This window comes from Balaenoptera borealis (genome assembly GCF_965194805.1).
Source record: "Balaenoptera borealis genome assembly, chromosome: 20".
NCBI lineage: Eukaryota > Metazoa > Chordata > Mammalia > Artiodactyla > Balaenopteridae > Balaenoptera > Balaenoptera borealis.
Genome location: NC_138879.1, coordinates 17,348,258 through 17,354,257, shown reverse-complemented (window position 1 = coordinate 17,354,257; position 6,000 = coordinate 17,348,258).

Sequence of the window (6,000 nt, the reverse complement as noted above, 5' to 3'; positions counted from 1 at the left end):
TTGCATTTTTCTATATATTAAGAGGATGGCGTTATTTTTAAAATCATGGAATAAATGAAAGGTTGATGAGCAACTTTACAGTGGAGGCTTCAAGTTGTTACCTACTGATCAATATTGGCATCACTAAGAATGGGACACCCTGACATTATGTGCCTTCTGGGGACATGTGATGTGAAGGACTTAGCACCACCTCTGAAATGTTCTTATTCAAGAGAAAAGTTAAACCTGAATCGAATCAAGCCTTTAGACCTAACTTCATGTTCACAGGAAATGCAGAGGATAAAGGAACAAGTTAAATGCCATCCCAAAGGCACAGAGAAATCTGGAATATGGGATATTCTACAAGGAAACTGGCCTGGTTTCTTCAACAACATCATAGTAGAAGAAGGGTGAGGAGAGGGTGGATTACTCTAGATTAAAAGAGATTTAAGGGACTTCCCTGGTGGCGCAGTGGTTAAGAATCCACTTACCAGTGCAGGGGACACTGGAGAAAGCCCGTGCACAGCAACGAAGGCCCAATGCAGCCAAAAATTAATTAATTAATTAATTAATTAATTAATTAACTTTAAAAAAATAAGAGATTTAAGAGACGTCATCAAGTGCAGTGTGTGGACCTTGACTGAATCCAGATTCAAACCAACTATAAAAAAACATTCTTGGAACACTTGGAAAATTTGAAAATGGACTAGATGTTAGATGACACCAAAGAAATTATTATTTTTTAAAGGCATGATAATGGCTGGAGTTTTGAAGAAAATATCCATATATTAGAGATGTATACTGAAATTTATAGGATTGAAAAATATGTGAGGTCCAGAGTTTAAAACAATAATAACAGAAAGAATAGATTTGGCAAATGTGGGAAAAGTTTGATAATCGCTAATTCTGGAGGTTGAGAATATGGGGGTCATTATGTTTTGTAATGCTTTCATAATGAAAATTAAAAATTTATATAATAGGTGGTTCTGTTGTGAAGATCACGAATAGTGAATGGGTATCTTGGGATAACATTTCCAGGGACACCATCATACGTGATGCAAAAATTGCTTATCCTCAAGTAGCTTGGATGGAAGCGCTCAAACAGTCCCAGTAGTGAACACAAGTATAATGATATCAAAGGAGCAATTTGGATCAAAAGTTTCATAAAATGGGAGAGTGACAAAGCAATATTTCTAAACTAGTCTATAATATATTGCATAATTTTATATAATGACATTTTCAATATAAAAGTGTAAAATTAACAATTTAAATGTTTTCAGTAGTAACAAACAATGTCAGAAATGAAAAAAAACAAAAGCTTTCATTTCTTTGGGTGGCCCAGTTCTTTCAGCACCGGGTAAACACATCCCTAGGCTTAATTTTTTTCCCAAGATTCTTTTAAGGAATATTCTTAATCTTCATTATCTTTTATATTGCATTTTTGGTTCATGTAAAAAAAATACGTGGCATATACCTAGGACTTAAAGTGTAATATTAAAATAAATGCCTATGAATCAAACACTCAGATTAAGAACCAAAACAATACCAATAACTTTGCATCTATCTGTATCCTCCTCCCCTACCCAGCTGCCTTAGTCTCCCCCAGAGTTTACCATTATCCTGAGTTGTGAGTTTATTACTTTTTTGTTTAAAAATTATAATCCAATGTTCATATATTGTTAAACAAGGTATTATTTAGTTGTACTTCTTTTTGAGCTTTGTAACTCTTTTCAAGGCTCCTTGGGATTCTAGTCTATTTGGTTCAGGACACGATGTCTCTGACTTTATTTTCTCCAGGGTCGGGGGGAGGGAGGATCCTGGACCCTCCTTGAGACTGGAAGCCATAAAGCCACTGGAGTTAATTTCATAATTAGCATCAAATCTTTCCAACGTGTTTGACAGGATGGCTTGTGAGTTGTCAGCACCCTGGACAGATCAGGGTCATCTCAATGTTCTGCTGCCTTCTCTTCTCCTGAGACAAAAATAACTTCTTCTCCTCTCACCCCTTGGGGTTTTGCAATGCTATCCTAAGTCATCAGTGTTCTCAACTCTGAATCAGGGATCTGTTGACTCTTCTGGTTCTGGATTTTGCCCAAGGCAGGAGCCAAAGAATTTGTACTGGGTCCAGGCTTGGAGTTAAGATGATTAAGGCTTCCATGTCTTCCACCTGATATAAAAATATGTAAGAAAATATTTTTCTTTTCTTTTAGTGTTGACAATATGATTCTCTAGTGCCTGAAAACATACGTTCCCCCATGTAACATTCACATCATATTTCAGGCAGCAACTGACCTCTTCAAAATCCTGTCAAATCACAATGTGCAAAATTAACCTGATTCAAAAATATTACTGTTTGCTGACCTCACACCCATTAAAATCATTATTATAACCAAAACAGAATAAAACAAAAAATAGCAAGTGCTGGGGAGGATGTGGAGAAAGTGGAACTCTTGTGTAATGTTGGTGGGAATATAAAATGGTGCAGCCACTATGGGAGACCAGCATGGCAGTTCCTCAAAAATTAAAAATAGAATTGCCATATGATCCAGCAATTCCACTTCTGGATATATACTCAAAAGAGTTGAAAGCAAGGTCTCAGAGAGGGACTTCCCTGGTGGCACAGTGGTTAAGAATCCACCTGCCAATGCAGGGGACATGGGTTCGAGCCCTGGTCCGGGAAGATCCCACATGCCACGGAGCAACTAAGCCCGTGCGCCACAACTACTGAGCCTACGCTCTAGAGCCCGTGAGCCACAACTACTGAGCCCACGTGCCACAACTACTGAAGTCCGCATGACTAGAGCCCGTGCTCCACAACAAGAGAAGCCAGCACAATGAGAAGCCCACATACCCCAACGAAGAGTAGTCCCTACTTGCTGCAACTAGAGAAAGGCCACACGCAGCAATGAAGACCCAATGCAGCCAAAAATAAATAAATTAAAAAAAAAAAGATCTCAGAGAGACATTTGTACACACTTGTTCAGAGCAGCATTAGTCACAATAGCCAAAAATGTGGAAGCAACTTAAGCATCCACTCATGGATGAATGTATAAACAAAATGTGGGGTATACACAAAATGGAATATTATTCAGCCCTAAAAAGGAAAGAACTTCTGACACATGCTGCAACACGGATAAACTTTGAGGACATTATGCTAAGTGAAATGGGCCAGTCAAAAAGGACAAATAGTGTATGATTCCACTTATGTAAGGTACTTAGAATTGTCAGATTCATAGAGAGAAAGTGGAATGGTGATTGTCAAGGGCTGAGGGAAGGGGAGAATGGGGAGTTATTCTTCAATGAGTATAGCGTTTTAGTTTGGGAAGATGAAAAAAGTTCTCAGAATGGATGGTAGTGATGGTTGCACAACAATGTGAATGTACTTAATGCCACTGAACTGTACACTTAAAAATGGTAAGATGGTAAATTTTATGTTATGTGCATTTTACCACAATTAAAATTAATATAATAAAATTACTATTTGCATTTTTAAAACTTAGTGGGAAGGTTCACAGCAATCCTCAAGTAATGATTTATAAAACCTTAGGAAAAGCCAGCCATGACAATCCTGGGCATATAGCATGTGTGTTATTCAATTATGCTCACTCTAGAAATATTAACATTTTATTTTTTATTTTTAAAAAATATTTATTTATTTATTTATTTGGCTGCATTGGGTCACGCAGGCTCTTCGTTGCAGCACACGGGCTTCTCTCCAGTTGTGGCACGCAGGCTCTAGAGCACGCAGGCTTAGTTGCCCCGCGGCACGTGGGATCTTAGTTCCCTGACCAGGGGTCGACCCCGTGTCCCCTGCATTGGAAGGCAGATTCTTTTTTTTTTTTTTTTAAATAAATTTATTTATTTATTTTTGGCTGCGTTGGGTCTTCGTTGCTGTGTGCGGGCTTTCTCTAGTTGCGGCGAGCAGGGGCTACTCTTCATTGTGGTGCACGGGCTTCTCATTGCGGTGGCTTTTCTTTTGGAGCACGGGCTCCAGGCGTATGGGCTTCGGTAGTTGTGGCACGTGGGCTCAGTAGTTGTGGCTCGCGGGCTTAATTGCTCCATGGCATGTGGGATCTTCTGGACCAGGGCTCGAACCCGTGTTCCCTGCACTGGCAGGCAGATTCTTAACCACTGCACCACCAGGGAAGCCCCTGGAAGGCGGACTCTTAATCACTGGACCACCAGGGAAGTCCCTAGAAATAATAAACTTTTAAAAATAACCAAATGGTATCCATTAATAAAATGTGAAACAAGAAGGAAATGAACAGCTCCCGGAAGAGGAAATTCACATTTGGGGAAAATATTGCAAAACAGAAGTACTCTTTCCTTTTTCTTTTTTACTTTGTATTGAGGTACAATTATACACACAGTTAAGTGCACAGATTTTAAATGTATAGCTTGGTGAATTTAGAACATTTTCATCAGAATCCCTCTCAGCCAATCCTCTCTCTGTAAAGGTCATCACCAATTGGTTTTTAACACCATAGAACTTTCCATAAATGATGTCATTCAGTGCATAGTATGGCTTCCTTTGCTCAATATTATGTCTGTGATATTCATTCATGTTACTGTAAGTAGTGATACATTCTTTTTTCATTGCTCTATTGTTTTGTTTTCCACTGTATAGGCATACCACAATTTATTTATCCATTTTCCTCTTGATGGACATCTGGAATTTATCCACCGTTTTGGTAGTAATGAATAATTAATGTTAGGAACATTCTTATACATGTATTTTAGGGAACACATGCATTCATTTCTGTTGGGACAATGGCTAGGAGTGGCATTGTTGGTCCTAGAGTATATATACGCATTTTTAGCTTTAGTTAATATTGACAGTTTCCCTAGGGGTTGTACCAATTTACCTTCCCACCAGCAATGTAAGAGAGGTCTATTGTTCTATTTCCTTTCCAGCACTTTGTATTATCAGTCTTTTAAATCTTAGCCTTCAGACAGAAATAAATTTGAGAATTAAGAAGGGGATGTGAGGGACTTACCTGGTGGTCCAGTGGTTAAGAATCTGCCTTCCCATGTAGGGGACGCGGGTTGGATCCCTGGTCGGGGAACTAAGATCCCACATGCCGCAGAGCAACTAAGCCTGCGTGCGCTAGATTTCGTGCGCCACAACTAGAGAGAGAAGCCTGCGCGCCGCAGCAAAAGATCCCGTGTGCTGCAAATAAGACCCGACGCAGCCAAGTGAATAAATAACTAAATAAATATTTTTAAAAAAGAAGGGGATATGATAACAGTTACTGGGTTAATGAAAATAACACATACAACTACATACTAATATATTTGGAAATGTGGATTAAATGAGCAATTTTCTCAGAATACAAATGACCAAAATCCACTAGAGAGAAAGAAAAACCATTATTATTTGATTAATATTGAAGAAATAAAAATTATTATCAAGTTTGTCAGAAGTTAGATATTTGGGTGAGTATGTTTCGGTTAGGAGAGTCTGGAAGTCAGAGGAGAACAGGTGAGGCAGTTGCTCAAATGCAAATAGACTCTGAACTATTGCTGAGAACTTTGTTTTTTATTATTATTATTTTATTTATTTATTTTTTTGGCCGCACCACACAGCCTGGGGGATCTTAGTTCCCTCACCAGGGATTGAACCTGGGCCCTCGGCAGTGAGAAAACAGAGTCCTAACCACTGGACCGCCAGGGAATTCCCCCAAGAACTTTGATGTGATCTCATATTAAAGGCCATGTATCTCTGACCGTCTTCGTCCATCCATAGCTGGGCAATATGCCCCAGAAGCAGGCCGCATGTGTGGGAACAGACTGTGGGAGGATCCAGGGTTGGAGGCCAGCAGGAAGGAGAGAGATACAAGCAGGGAGGTTCCGTAGCAAGGCTGGTTTTGTCATTGACCATGGGGTCCAGGGGTGGTGAGGGAAGCAAGATGCGGATGGTGCTGGTGGACCAGAGAGCTCTCCAGCACCAGCGCCAGCAGCCTAACTGTCTCAGACTGTTTGGGCTGCCATAGCAGAATGTCACAGACTGGGTGGCTTACG